A 16516-nucleotide genomic window follows, 5' to 3' on the forward strand; every position below is an offset into this window, starting at 1 on the left:
CTCCCTCTCACTCTCCCCTCCTCCTCCTCCTCCTCCTCCCCCCCCTCTCCCTCCCTCCCCCTCTCTCTCTCTCTTTCTGTCTCCTTCTTCCCCTTCTCCTCCTCCTTCTTCCCCTCCTCCTGTCCTCCTCTTCCTCATTTCCCTCTCCTCCTTCCTTTTCCCCCTCCCTCTCCCCTTCCTACCTCCTTTCCCTCCTCCTTCCCCTTTCTCCTTTTCCTTTTCTTCCTCTTCTTCAGCTTTTCTCCCCCCCCTTCTCGCTTCTCCCCTCTCCAGTCCTCATTAGTAATGTAAATAGACAGTTCAGGTGTGTGGTTTATCTCTCTCTCTTCTGAGCCTCCATTTGGGGTCTCACTTTTTCTATCTCAAGCCATCAACTACCATGGACGTTTCCTTTGTGGTCTGCTAACATGTATCCACTCTGTTCCACAAGTGCCGCACAGAGAACTCATCCCAGGAGAGTCCTCCATTGAAGGAGGAGTCATATCCCTGCCAAGGAAACAACAAAAACAGCACAGCAACTAGATGTTAGTTCTATCCAGGGTTAGAGAAGGTTTTGGGTGCTGTCATCTGTGCCCCAGGCCAGCTTCCTTATTGCAAAGACATCTATCTTACAGCTCAGAAACCCTCAGTACTTTCCATGACTCATTTTAAAAGCAAAGGACGGACCCAGGAAAGAAGGTCTCCAAGTCCTCTGTCTTGAACCAGGGAGAATCATTTTTCCCAGTTGGTTTTTACTAGAGAATTATTGACAGCCTTGTCTGAACAGTGAAATAATACATTTAATTTTGGAAATGATCAGTGTGCAGTTTTAATATTTTTCATCATTTACTCTGGCAAACACACATAAATAGCATGTTTGGTTTCAGACCAGACAAGGGGCTGAGGTACATATTTTACATATCAAAGTAGACCTGGACTTCAGGTTCTCCCAGCATTCCTCAGTCCCTACCAGGCATACCTTCTTTTCTTCCTTTTTTTTTTTTTTGCCTAGGGGCTGATGTGCCCTTTCCCTAGAGGCTCTTCCTTGTACAATCCAGACAGTTTGCTTTCCCTCCCTCCCTCCCTCCCTCCCTCCCTCCCTCCCTCCCTCCCTCCCCCTCTCTTTCCCTCTCTCTCTCCCTCTGTTTCTCTCTCTTTCCCTCCCCCCCTCTTTCTCTCTGTCTCTCTCTGCAGGTATGGTCTTTCTCTCTCTTTCCCCCTCTCCTCTCTCTCTCTTCCCATGGGTACTTCCCTGGCTTCCTTCTTTGGCTCCAGTGAACTTGCCAGACCACAGTTTCCCGATAAATCTGCCTTTCATATAGTAAAGCTGGCTTGAACTGGCTCATTCACTGGCGGAGTGAACTTATATAATTGCTTACACTGTGCACTGTGGAGTCATACTATTATGAAAGCTTATCTCTGATTTTATCTGTCTGTGTCTGTCCATCTGTCAAGAACCACAAGCTCTTTGTTTGTCTGAGGAAGCCCTCAGAACATTAATTACATTCTCTTCAAAGCATAATGATATTCCATAGTTTATTTCAACACGCCCTACACTATTGGGTACTTTTACTTTCTGCTTTTAGAACAGAAATGTGTATGTGTATGTAAGACATTGTTCTCTGAAGAAAATCTGAAAAAGATAAATTTCTTCATGAAGAAACATGGGAAATATGTTATTGTTTTTGAGAAATAGAACTATATTGCTCTTAAGAATGTGGTGCTACCAGTGGTTTCTGGAAACAATTGTATATTAGTTTTCTGTGGCTGCCTTACATGCTCTCACAAACCAAATGGATTTAAGAAACACAAACTTGCTGACTTAGTAAAAAAATGGGTCTCACTTGATTAAAATCAAGTTGCCGGGAGAATTCTATTGGAGTAACCACTTCTTTCTTTTTCTGGTTTTTGGGGGTGCCTGCATCCCTTGTGGTTCTCTCATCTATAAAGCCTTTAGCAAGCAGGGAACACATTCTCACAGCAAAGTATCTCTGAGGGTAACTCATGATTACATTACACCCGCCTGGATAATTCAGGAGTGTCACAAACTGAAGGTCATATGATTTACCACACAAGTTGTATTCAATTAAGTGATCTTTGTGGGAAGACTCTGCTAATTAAGGTAGAAATCCACCATGACCAGATAGCCTCTCAGCTCAGCCCAGTATGGGAGACTTCCTTCTTGAGCTTGTTTTCATCTTTCTTGAGCATGCTTTCTCCTTCTCTGACTGTGTCAGGATAACTCTAAGCCCACACATACACCTCTACCTGAGGAATGTCACATAACCACAATTAGATTATAAGACCAATTACCTTTCTCCTGACAAAACCTGTTCGGTCAGCATCTGAGATTCCTGAAATGCTTCCTCGTGTTAATGAGGCATTCCAGGTACCCTACGCCCCAACCAATGACCTTTGCCCACCCTGGATGTCCCTATCCTCAGTCCTCCAAAACTTTATAAGCCTTCAATCATCTTAAGTCAGTTGATCTGCCCACAGAATATGCGTCCCTGTGTGGTTTATTCATTGAAAGTCCTCATACCGCTTATGAACCCTCAGTTCAACATCTCTGCTCTCGCTGCCCTCGTGGATTGCATTGGCTGCTGGCCCACGAGATCGAGGAGAGCAATAGACCTTCATTTGTATTGCAACATATCCCAGGTTCTGTGGGTTAGGATACGAGCATTGCCCACTCTACCACATGCTTTCTCATCGTAAGGAAAAGAAGAACACAGCAAAGGATGCCTCACGGCTTCTGGCTTGAGTTCCACATTCGTGTTGCCAGTTCTCAGGTAGATGCCTTGCACACATGCCCTGCTATGTGTGTTGCATTTCTAGAAAAATACCGATGGTTCCTTCTGCATGAAGTTTCCATTTAAAACTGGGACTTTAACATCATCTCCATTGATATCATTTGTACATTTTGACAAGCAACACTGACATGTGAACTTTGGCAAGGAAATCTTGAGGAAATAATTCAGCGCATTGAAAAAATTGCTATATGAATACATTCCTCTCTCTAGTACAGGAAATCAATGTGTTGGCTGCAATCTCATAACTTTGCTTTCTGTCAATGGTTCCAGAAGTCTTTAGAGTGCCCTCTTGCTTTCAGCATTACTTTTTGGAAAGACACAGGAGGTTACCAAAAAAGCAATGGGCTGAACTCTGCAGTAGCCTTCCTCATGGGTGTTGATTCAACTCAAAGGATGAGACATTGTCAGCTTGCTTCGTGAGTGGAGGTGCCTACGACACTAAAAATCCACAGCAACAGCTAGGTACAGATCCAGGAAATGTTTTCCTTAACATAAAATTGGGAGAAAGATGGTAGGCCAGAAACAATGGTTTGGCCTCCAAACACACTCCAAAGAAAGGGAACAAACAGCTCAACATGGTGTTGGCACCTCTGGTTCTCAGAGCACAGTTGGGCACAGTGTCAACATCAGTAACTGACATAATGAAGCTAACTGGTGTGAACAAGACATCCATCCCAGTTCTTCTGAGGAAGCTTCTAAATATTAGTTGTCTGGAACTATTGATAAGCATGGATACATTATTAATGACTCCAGCAGACGTCTGGTGCTTCTCAGATGGTTCAAGCATTTAGCAGGAAAGGCCTCTGTGAAGTTCTGCTCAGAGTAATGACAGTGTCTGTCTTAACTCAAGCAAATGGCTGTTGTGAGCTCTGGGGAAGCCATGAGCAAGCAGCTGTACTGCAGAGACCAGCAGAGGGCCACCACCTGCTGAAGACAGGCCGGCAGGCAGCAGCCTGCTGAATGCAGCCTGCTTAATAATTCAGGGGAACAGGAGCCCTTGCCTCCTTGTGGCACTGTTTCTTCATCTCAGGCCTTTCATCATCCTGATGGGGCTCATGAAGACTCAGAGACTAAAGACTTCCAGCAATTCACCAAATTTCAAGACTCAAACTGTGGCAAGGATAAGTTTGCTGTTCATAAAGACTTCATTTTTCTTATTTCAGTTCTCTCTTCTTCCTCCTTGTCTTCTATTTTTCTTTTCTCTTTTTCTTCTACCAATGTCGTGAGACTATCTGATAAAATATCAGAAAGGAAAAGCTTGTCTTCTATCCTCTGCCACCCTGCACCTACACATGATTTGGCTTCTTGCCATGTCTTCTCACAAGACTTTCAGAATCAAGAGATTCCTGGCCAAGGAACAAAAGCAAAATCATCTTATTCCTCAGTGGATTTGGATGAAAACTGGTAATGAAATCAGGAGCACCTCTAAGATACGACACCAGAGTGGAATGAAGCCGGGTCTGTGAGGGCTCACACACTGGCAAGACTGAGGGCTTGCACTGAATCATGGTCTTTGATCAATCCCACCAGATAGAGCTCAATATTTTTAACCTGGAAATTTGTTCATGTTTAAATTGGGGGTGTGGCATGTCCAGTAATAAAATGTAGAATCTTTCAAAAGAAAAAAGAAAAAAAGAAAAAAAGAAAGAAAGAAAGAAAGAAAGAAAGAAAGAAAGAAAGAAAGAGAGGGGGAAGGGAGGGAGGGAGAGAGAAAGAAAAAGGAAGAAAAGAAAAAAATAAAGTTTTAGAATCACTATCCTCCATAAACATCTGATATAGTAAAAGATACATGAGTGTCTGGCTGTTGCCCTTCTAGAAGCATCTGGAGAAGTCTGTATGCTCAGAGAAGTTTTTCTACTATAATTGTTCATATCATAGTTATAGATAATGCCACTTTTCTATTACTTGATGAAGAAAAACTCTTTGTTCTACAGAATGGGTCCAACCACCTAAACAGCCAGCTGGTGGATTCTTGTGAAGGCCAATTCCTGTGACTCATAATGTTCTCAACTGTAAGGCTTAGTTTGTCACCCAAAATAACAACATGGGCAAAATCATGGCTGTATTTACTAGTCAAATAGTAATTTTCATGATGTTCCTGCATATTAGTTTGACAAGGATTTCATTGAACAATATAATATAAACTATAAGCCGAAGATATCAAGGTATTTGGCAGGATTCCTGGAAAACTTGTTTAAAGATCTGATGCCGCTGAGAAATGTTTTCGATGCTCCTTACCCGTCTCTAATGTGGCTCTTGGGGTTGGACTCCAGCAACCAGAGTGAGCTATGAGGCACACAAGGCAGAGGAAGTAGGGAATCTGAAGGTGGCTGTGCCCCCACAATAGCCTGTGTGCCTCCACTGCCTAATGTTTTAACAGTGAAGAGTCTATTTTATGCTGGACAGTCTAGTTTGGGTCCTACTTCTATGGCAACTGGACATAATTGTCTCAGAAGTTTCACAATTAGTTTTGCTTTATGCTCTATTGTTATGATCAACTCTACTAGATTTTGAATGGAAATGAAGTTTTATGTTTGCTAGGAGGGGAGATGTGGCTATTTCTATTTTTATCTTCATTTGTGTCCCCAAAGCTGTTTGTAGAAGAAAGTTTGTCTGCAGGTAGCTTCTGGGAACCAGTTGGTTCTGACTGGTAAATAAAGATGCCAGCAGCCAATGGCTGAGGAAGACAGACAGAGGTGAAACTTTTAGGATTCCTGGGCCAGAGAGAGAGAAAAGGTGAGGAGATCTGCCATGCTGGGAGAGGTGGAGGAGAGGAGATCCCACACCTGAGAAGGTATAGGACCAGAGAGCATAGCTGCCGTGTAGAAGCCAGGGGAGAGCAGTCCCCTTGGGTCCATGGCAGCCAAGATGGAACATAGGATTTAGTAAATAATAACTTAGGGTTATTGAAGGAAGGTGGATTAGCCACGTGGAGGTTAGGAAGTGGCCCAGATATTGAGCTGATTAAGGAATATAAAATATAAAGACTTTATGTGAGTCTTTCATTCAGGAACCCAGAACATTGGGGGTGGGTAGCTAAGATTAAAAGATAAGACTTCTCAGTACTGATGCTACTGGAAGTGACCCATAGCCACACCCATCTCCCCATAGCCACACCCATCTCCCCATAGCCACACCCATCTCCCCATAGCCACACCCATCTCCCCATAGCCACACCCACCTCCCCATAGCCACATCCATCCCCCATCCTGTTAGTATTCCATGAGGCAACTTGGAAGACTCTAGAAGAGGAATAAAAACTCAAAATATCAAACAACAACAACAACAACAACAACAAAAAACAAAACCCAGTGATCTATTATCAGAAATAAACCTCCACTGTCTAGTTTAAAACATCACTACTTTTACTCTTTTCAGTGGGACTTAAGTAGGCTCTCTAAACATAAGTTTTATTACAATAATTAACAAGAGTGCATTTTCTAGGCTCTTGTCTTCTCTTTGTCATGGGAAGTTGGGAGTCATGAACCAGGCTGTGCTCTCTGAGATGTCACCATGTTTGCATGCTTACAGTGACATGCGCATTCACTAGGGCTGTCCACAGTCTCTGGGTCCATCTTTACTTAGGAAAAAACAAAAAACAAAAAGTTCAATGGGGAAAACGTGGCTGCTCTCAGGTTGCCATCAACTGTGGAGGCCGAAGAGGTGAACTGTTCTATAGGCAACTAGCATATTGTTCAATCTTCCAAGTATCAATGGCCCTAAATATTTTCATAGTTTTTTAAAGTTTTGTTTCATGAGTAGACATTCTATCTGCCAATTAAGTTATAAACTTTGCTGACAAGTAGGGAAGGAGAGGATTCTAATTTAAATGCTTGAAATTTTAAGAATGAGGACATGAAAAGATGACTCGGTGGTTTAGAACACTTGCTGCTCCTTCAGAGGCCCACAGTTCACTTCGAAGCTCTCACACGCTGGCCTGCAAGTACTTGTATTTCCTGTTCCAGGGAATTCACTGCCCTTTTCTGGCCTCATTGGGCAACATATACACACACACACACACACACACACACACACACACACACACACACACTTGCATGAAAAACACAAAGTGTATTGTGAAGGCGAGGGTTAGATACAACTAACCTCGCTGCAGACATGGCTGGATGGTCATGAAGTCACTTGTAGTGGCTAAACACTAACTTTAAATAGCCTCTCAGTGCTGTCTCATGCAGAGGTGTTCCGAAGCTCCAAGAAGCTATGTATAAATAGGACTTTTTTCAAATTTTAAAACAAAAGTTTCCACAGCTCAGTGCAAGTGCAAGTCAGTAATATTTTACTTGGCTGTTGCTGGTTCACTCTATAGAACTTCCTTTTTGAAAGATGTATTTTTAAGTGTCTTTCAAAGAAGTTTGGATGTGGGCTCCTTGTGGTGCCCAGGAAGTGAAATGAACCATAAATGAGACACATCAAAAGTAACTTACAAAGAACTTTTTTAATATTAAAGTGATGAATCAGAGTTCAAATTAACAAGTCAAGGAGTCCTCCTGTAATGAAAATCTTTTTCCAACATAACACTTCATTATAAAGGGAGTTTTTCTATAATAGAAGCAAGTGTAATTACATTTTTATATATAATTAGGACATTATTATCATTTCACCATATCAAAGTTCATTATAAGACATCTCCAATACATTTTTCATAGAGCAAAAATAAAAAGAGAACAGGAGTCCTTCAATTAGTCTCCTATAAGGACATCCACAGAGACCGAGAAAAGCTGATCAAACAACTCAGCTCAGAAGGGAACAGGTAGAGCCACGTTCCTTTTATGACACAGAAATGGCATTTTCTTGTGGATCCTGCATAATTTCTAATTATAATTTTCACCACTTCTAGTCATCCATGAGAAACTAACACGTAGCATTTCCAAGAGCAACACAACTTTCCCCTGTATCTCAGTCTGTCCATTGACTGGCTTGGAGGCACCCATCCTCACCACAGCTCACATCAGGGACTTTGCAAACACAGCCAAGGTTCCCTTCTCGCAACCCACTGTGTTTAGGGACACTTAACTCCTAAGAACCCTAGAACTTTATTCCTTTTTCAGAAGAGAGAGTATCTTCTAGAAATGAAGTTGCATGTCTTAACTGAGGCCAGAGAACAAAATGTCTCAGTGGAACATGAAGAGTTAGTCATGCACAGGGATTTATAAAGACGTGTACAAAGGGAGTTTGGCTTGCAGGGATCCGCATAGGAATATGTTCAGAGTTGATGGAAACAATATGTATTTTTCATGCTGTCTTTCATTTCAGTGAGTACTGCTCCTGGAGCAGGGGAGCTCGGAAAAGAAGATGGTCCTCACTGTTCCCTCTTAATACGGTGAGCAGAATTCTCTTCAGTTTATGGAAGACCCTTCACTGATCAATGCCCTTTGACCTTGTCAGGTATGGACAACGTGGGTTTCATATGCTTGGTCTTGGCTCCCCCTGAAACACATGCCAATATGTACCCAAGAAACACTTCTTTATGACCAAAATAGTGAGGTGTCACACTTGGCACCTGGGGCTGAGGAAGACCTCTGCCATTAGAGTGAGTGAAATAGAGCCTGAGAACTTGTCTGCTGGCCTAGATGCTAGGCTCTTCAGCTCTGCTGGAAGTCTCCCTACTCCCCTAGACCAAACTTAGTGACTACTAACTATGTCCTACCCTCATGCTCCTGCTTATGATGCTGCTGCTTATGACGTCATGATGCTATGGAGAAAGTCTTTATCATAGCGAAAACACTAGCCTGGTGGATCTGTCTTCATTTCGAATATTGGTAAGATTTAGCTATGAGCAGCAGAATTTTCCATGAGGAAGTAATTTCTTATAACCGGATGCTTTTTTCTCTGTATCATACTACAATATTAGAATAATACAAGAGATAGCATTGAATTTTGATTTTCTTAAAGAAGAAAAAGTCTATTAAAAAATGTTTCCTTATTTCTTGCTTCCTGTTTTCAAAATTCTGAAGTTAGCATAACGATATGCTACTTTTTGCTTCCAGTTAACCTGAAAGGGGAAAAATTCTTCAAGTACATTACTTAAACATAGAGTCAAAAGTGTTCAAACTACCTCCTTTTCTTTTAGACAAAATAAAACATTCAGCAGAGGGTGATTTGATGTTTTAATTAAATCTTTCTGACATGGTCAAAGTCTGAAATTACTTTCTTGTCTTTTACTGAAGAAATGGGTGAAAGGAAGCGAGGTGATCTCTGTCATGGAGGGTACCGTGGTCAGCTGTATGTGTGTGCCTCGCAAATAAAATCTTGAGATGATTTTAAATGGAACCACCTGGAGTCAGCATGAGCTCCTGTATCTGGTTGTAACTGGTTTTATGTGTTCTGATTTTTCAGAATTCACATGCTACTTTTACACTCAAATACATTTTTGGTGAGTGTTTCTTTTTGTTACAGACTCTTTGAGAGAAGTAAGCCTACTCATTTCATGCAGAGCTGCTAAGCTAAGAGGCTCTGCCTCTCTAGAGTGTCAGCTACCATTCCGTGCGCTGTTTCTAGCTGTTGGTCACTATTACGAGATGAGTTTCTGGCTGTTCATTATGTTCTGTGGTAGAGTCCTCTCTCTCTCTCTCTCTCTCTCTCTCTCTCTCTCTCTCTCTCTCTCAGTCTTCCCTCTCAGAACTTCAGAATTCTGGTGGGAAGCCTGGACTTGGCTGCCTGCAGGTTCGGTCAAGCACCAGCCACCTTGGATCAAGCCAGGTTCTGATGAATTCCTGGGAGCATTAAGAACCTTCTTTTGCATAAGAGTTGACTTCTTGCAGAGGGGAGAAAGCAGATCACCTTTTCCACTGTGCATTAGAATAGAGAGGCTCTGAAAGCAGGAAGGGATGCCACAACCTGTTCTTCCCCTTAACTCAGGTGCCCACGGAGTGTCGGGGTGTCCTTTAGCCCTATCTTTTCTGTCTTTCTTCTGTTTTTAAGTGAAGTCAATCTGTCAAAAGAACACGTTCAAAATAAAGCCGGGGAGGAGGCAGCTGCTTTGGAATTGATCACATTTGTGCTGCAAACTGCCTGTTTTCACACCTAGCTGCATTACTTTATGATGTCCATTACATGGAGCTCTGCCCCTTTTAGCCTTCAGCTCTTAGAGGCTTGTATATTCATCATTATTCTTAATTTCACAGTCTTTTGTATCTCATTCGTGGTGCGGCTATTACTGGAGTAACATTAGGGTGAGATTAAAAGGTGGGCTTATACAGCACTGAATGGGAGACTGATTTACAATGCAATATCCTGTTTTCTTGCTCAAGAAAATAGACATTTTATGAATGATATATCTAAGTATCTAAACCTATTCTTTTTACAAATACTTCCTAGCATAAAAGGAATTTAGGAAAGACTGGGGTGATTTCTGCTTTAAGATTGCTTTTGTAGTTTTGGGCTTGTTGTTGATATTTAAGCCTATTCCATGTGATCTTCTAGCTTTTTGTTTTTCTCCTCTAGAAATTACACAGACAATGGTCAACTGTCATCCACAGGAGACATTTTTATTTAACTATGTGTGGACAGAAAGCCTTCATGTTCTTTTCTTTGCATAGGTGCTGTTCTTCGAAAGCTCCTTGATGCTCTGCACTGGCTGGGTGCACTTTGTGCCCATTCTTGCTGGGACGCTTCCACTCGGACAGATGCTTAACAACAGTCTTGGTTTCGGTGAACCTCCAGCCTTGCAGTAAAGCTCAAAAGCAAAGGGTTAATGCTGTCATCATTTCAAAAGCACAGTTGTGTGGAGATTGCTCATTCTCTTTCAAGGAAGTGGAGTTTCCCAGGGGACATACTTTGGGATTGAGAAGAAGCTGTAAAGCAACAGGGAGTCTAGTGGCCAGGACCCTTTCTATGTGGGATTTCAAATATTGCCTTCAAAGCTATGAGGTCCCATCTCCAGGGCAGCTAAGACAGCTGTCATGGCCAGCCCATCCCCTGTTTGTCCTCCCTGACCTCTTCTGCCCTCATTTCATCCATTAGGGGTGTCTGGAGTTTCAAACTGGGTGATGTCCCTGCTCTGATAATGTAATTATTAGGGTCCAGCAGAGGGCCAGTTGGCCAGATGAGTGTGGCAAGCACTCTCTCCCAGACACCCTCAGTGCTTGACAGATGGTCATGTCAGCTGTGTTTAAAGACACAGTGTATGACATCCTTTGACACCCCCCCCTTTTAAGTGGAACCAGCCAAGTGGAGTGTACAAGAAAGAGTAGGTCCAAACAGCAAAAATGTTTAGTAGTCTCCAGATCAGAGTATATTGGGAAGGTAGTGAGAAAAGCAGACTAAGGTTGAGTAGGTTTGTGTCGGTGTCCAGAAAACTGGTTTCTGCCATTGTCTTCCTTTAGTGTCAGTAGCAGCCAGGAATGAGTTCTCAGCAATTCCTGCCTTCTAGGGTTCGCCACCTCCAAAACACACCAGGCCTGTGCAGTCATTCCTTGAAGCCAGTCTGTCTGATACCACAGAGTCACGTGTGTGGTTTCAGAGACACGGATGTCACCATTACAGATCACTACTTCAGCAGTGGACTTAGTCTTATCTCCACACAGTGATGGCCACTGATCTTCAAATACAAGAGGGTAGTTTGCTATCGTTTGCAATAGTCACCTTAGCTCTTTTAAGACAAGGAAGTCTTAACCTGCTAACCACCTTATTAAATGACAACGATGGTTTTTTTCCTCACTGTCTGGTTTTGTCACTCACTGCCGTTCAGTCATTCAGTCATACATTATGAAGGCTCTATTCTCACTAGTGCTCTGTTAGGGGATGACAGAGGGAAGCAGTACAGAGAACTTTGCGGGTGACTGTCCTCATGAAGAACACAGGGCACAGGAAGGAAGAACGAACTGGGCTACTTGCCCTCAGAAAGGAGTCCCAGGCTTTCTGCAGGTTTCCTCAGATCTACCCTCAAGAGCTGATGTCAAGGAAAGAGGTGGCTGGGGATCCAGCTGAGGTTCTTTGTTGAATAGAAGTCCCTCTCACAGATGTCCTGAGCAGCCTCCCGGTATCCACATTCAGCATTCTTTCCACGCAGCTGACACAGCTGTCAAAGAGAACAGAATGGCTGCTTTTGCCTGTCTTCTAGGCTTCCAGTTGGCTTTGGTTGCCTGTAGGAACGTTCTAAGACCTCAGCTTGGCACCTGAGGCTTTGCAGCAACTGCTCCCAAGCCATTTCTTAACCTCCCACCCTCATCATCATCATTTTCTTAACCTCCCACCCTCATCATGCTAAACCACGGCCACTCTGCTGTTCTCATTGTTCTCAACACTGAAGCTTACGTAGGACTTGAGGCCTGCCCACCACATTCATCCAGCTGTCGAGCTTCTCCTCAGCCATTCAAGACACTAACCACAGAAGTTACCTTACCACATGTGACCTGGTAAGCAGAGGCCTTCCTTTCTCAGAGATCCACAGAACCTTCCATTCCTGTTCTAGCCATGATACTGCTGATTTCTGCATACAAATGACCCACCCCACTGGACTGTAGCTCCTAGAGAGCAGGGTTGGACTTCATTCTTCTCCTGTCAGGGACTGAGCAAAATCCCCAGCATAATATGGGTTCTTGGGTAAACATGAAAGGCAGATTGATTGCTGCAGGGCACAGTATCAACAGTTCCCTCTTTATTCATTGATTAAATGAGTTTAATAGTGACATCATCCCATGGATGATTCCAGAGTATGCCGACTCCTCTGCCTCATACCACATGCTCTATTGAGAAGAGTCTGTGGGTGACTTGACCATAGCTCCAAAGAACAACGTGTGGCATATAAGCAGGTCATTTCTTAGGCCCTTTGATCCTCTGCCTCAGAGCTCCTGTTACTAGCAGTGCCTTAGACCTCTGCGCAAAGCACCAGGAAACCTTATGTGCTCCATTATTGTTTCCCTGGGCTAGGAAGAAGGGCAGCCACACTGGAAGATCGTTTCCTGTGATGCCAAGATGTTTTAGAACAATATTGTGATGCTGGATCTCACCTGCTACCACTGAGATAAGCCCAGAAGTTAAATTATGAAGCAAACGTGAAGCTTTGAAGAGATTCTTATTTAATCTGTATTCCCCTGTTTCATCTGCACACCCATCCAGCACAATCTGCGTCGTTATTAGCCGCATCAACTTGCCTAAAAAAAAAAAAAAGTAAAAAGTAAGACATCTGTGTTATAGCATTAATATATTCAAAGGTTTTTACTTTCATCTTGCAGGCATTAGCAGTGTGTAAATGTGGTGTAAGCCCAACTTCCAACAGAAGTAAGTTAGGGAAGGAAAATGTACTTGGAAAATAAAGAAGAGCTTGCCAAAGAAATGGAAAGAAAAGAAGAAAGGACAAGGGAAGGTGCGGGTAGGTGGAAGGGGCAGCCAGGCCGGGACTTATGCAAAACACAGAGATTCTCCGTAAGTGAGTGTTTTGCCTATCTCCTCTGTAGCTTGTTGCTAATTGCCAGCACAGTTTCTAAGGCACCGAGGCAGCCCCTAGCAGAGTGCGGAAGGTGTGTTTGTGCTGCTTTGCCCTCTGGCTTGGCTGCCAGCCTATTCCCTCAGATCAGAGCCAGAAGGCAGACTCTTTTCGAATACCGATCACCTCACCCGGACCTGATGCTTTGAGTTCCTTTTGGCATCCATTCCTTCTGCCAGTTTCCTCCTCTGTTCCTCTCTTTTCTTCTGAAGTTGACAACAAAGACATCCTCAGGGCCCTCCTTGATGTAAGACCACTCTTGATGTTATTACAGTGTGGTTTTTTTTTGTACCCTAAAGTTGTGCTACTTTTATATTCAGCTAGCACAATATTTGCACACCAGAAGATAAAGAAAATGTGAATGCGCTAGACAGAGCAGCAGCTTCTTTTTAATTTGTGCCTGTCCATGTTTTTTGATGTGAGCCTCCCCTTCCCTGTCACTCATCTACATACCTGATCAAGAACCTGGAGGTGTCCCTTTATACACAATGCTCCTTCTATACCTTAAATTGGCCTGACCTGCCACTTCTAATTTTAAGACATATGGTTGTATGGGGTATAGATGAATATGGAATTTCTATGAGGCACAAAACTTTTGAACGGTTCCTGTCCTCTGTGATAGTGAGTTTTAAAAGGGAAATCTCCAAAGAGCTAATTAGTAGACAAGCAGAGCTCAGCTGAACAAAGCTGAAAAGAGAGTGCGTACGAAAAAGGACCTGGCCATCGCTGACAGAATCAAAGCCCTGACAGAGAGCTGGCAGGAACCTTGGTCTGCTAACTGACAGGGACAATAATATAGAAGGGAGGAAGGAAGGAAAGAAGGAGAAAAAGGAAAGAAAGAAAGAAAGAAAGAAAGAAAGAAAGAAAGAAAGAAAGAAAGAAAGCCCTGTGAACCTGGCAGAGAAGGACAACTGTACTGTAGCTTCTCTGAAGAGCACAGAGCTCACCACAGGAAGTGGTGATCTTCCAGCAGACAAAACCCAGAGGCTTCAGCTGCCTACCACATCTCAAAAACACGAGCCAGCTTCGAGCAATACTCATTGAAGAAATTAAAAGAAGAGGTCCAAGAGCTTTAAAAGTAACTTGGAAAGTTCTAGGCTGTGTGGAGAATGTCTTTCTGGGATAGTGGGAAGAGGAGCCATAGCCAGAAAGAGCCTGGCTGCTTCTGGGGACCTGTGAATGATAGCCATTTGGAAGGAGCGCTTGACTACTAGGACGACGAGCCCAGCAGTCAGTAAAATGTAGTTGGGAGGAAAAGAAATGGCCTGGAAAGAAACTTGAGTGTGCACATTAAAGAGGAAGCTGAGACAAGAGGCAGAGTGGCAGCAAGGGCCAAAGAACTTGAGAAGAATTTGCAGGGGCCCCTGAGAGATAGCTGGCCAATTAAGAGTGATTCTGCACTGGCAGACACCCGAGTTCAGTTTCAGCTCCTAGCACCCATGTCAGGTGGTCCACAGCTATTTGTTATTCCAGTTCCAGGGGATCTGAAACTGTCTGCTGGCCTCCATGGGAACCTGGACACACACACACACACACACACACACACACACACACACACATGCTTTTAAAAAGTGAAAGAAATAGAATTTTCAAGATTCCGGTCATCTATGTGAACAAAAGCTTCATTCTAAAGCTACAAGGTAGGAGTGGAAACACAAAAGTAATAGAGTTGGGAGAAAACCTCTTTAATTCACTAAGAAAAGAGGAGAAGTGAAAGTAGGCTTCTATTAGCGTTAGACACAAGTAAGTCTCCTCTGAAACCCCAAGAACACAATATTTAGAAAAAAAAAACTTCTGTTCACTGGCTGATCTTAAAACCCTCCTTGTCTTCATGACATTCCACCATATATTTTTAACCTAGGGCAAATTATTCTTTAGAAAAAAGCCAAGCCTAAACAATGTGCTACAGTCAGAGTGAGGGACAAACTCGAAAGCCAGCTCTTAAAAAACATTCTGCTTTGAAACTCCAGTCCTTGTAACATATACTAGGTGGTTTTCATTATCCCCAAGTAAGGGCTTAGCTCCAGCCATGTTCTCCTGGCTCCGTATTCATTCGTCCATGAAAGGCTGAAACCTGAATTCTTACAGATATTACTACTTGCAGGTATGACTGCAGACTCCAGGGGTACCACCTCAGAGGGACACAAGCCACCAGGGACTCCAGGGGTACCACCTCAGAGGGACACGAGCCACCAGACCAGGGGAAAGCTTTGGAGCTACAGACCCACAGGGTTTTGTTTGTTTGTTTGTTTGTTTAAATAAGAAAACATAAATATGATTACATTCAAGAAAGATGGATTTCCATTTTCTCTCTCAGACACCAGCTCCCATAAACAAATAGGGTCCAACAGAGGAGCAGAAAAGAACCGTATGTTGTATGTTCATCATAACAGTGTCTGCAAATCCTCCCTGCACAGTAAATTTATTCCCACTAAGAACATGGGCAGTTCAGAAGCTTGGAAAAATCTGTCCCATATCAAAGCTGGGGCAGGGGAAGGAATAACCTTCTCTATTGATTTATGCTTGAGATTCAGTACCTAATTTGGAAAAAATTCAAAAGATTCAGTACCTAATTTGGAAAAACGTATACCAGGAGACAGTGTTTTTGAATGTATGCATTCATATTTAGAGTAGAATATTGTTTAAAGCTATTTCTAAAGCATGCTGCTTAAATGCTATTACAAAGCACAGCCTAGCAGACATTTGATTTGGGATTCTCCTTAATCTACATCTACAGAAAAAAAAGAGAGCTTTCTGTTGTTCACTTGGAAATGATGTTGCTAATCTGCCCACAGGAGAACAAGTTGTGCATTTATTTTACTTAGAAATAGAAAAAATGATTTTTTTGAAGAGCTCTTTTCAGGCTAAACTGGGTGTGTATTCTCTCTGACTCACGCATGACTGTGGTCATGATCATAGTAATATCAGAGACCTGGTAAGTGAGTCTCTGATACCCAGATTGCAGAGGCAGAGAGCAAGGGCCGCCCAGTGGCTGAGCTGGAGGAGAGCCCAGGCTGCCTCTTCATAAGATGAGAGCAGATGAGACTGGTGACGGACACAGGGCATAGAGCGTCTGTCTGTGTTAAGGAGAACCCACTGCCACACTTCTGCTTAAACAGAAGGCTGTCCGGGTGCTAAGTGAATGCTTTCCATTGCAGCTGCATCCCAGCTCCGTTACTGTTTTGACCTCAAGTGAAAACTAGCTTTTTATTATCACCCAAGTGGCGTGAACAGTGTGTGTGTGTGTGTGTGTGTGTGTGTGTGTGTGTGTGTGTGTGTG

The sequence above is a fragment of the Grammomys surdaster genome, unplaced genomic scaffold (genome assembly GCF_004785775.1).
Source record: "Grammomys surdaster isolate TR1022 unplaced genomic scaffold, NIH_TR_1.0 125947, whole genome shotgun sequence".
NCBI lineage: Eukaryota > Metazoa > Chordata > Mammalia > Rodentia > Muridae > Grammomys > Grammomys surdaster.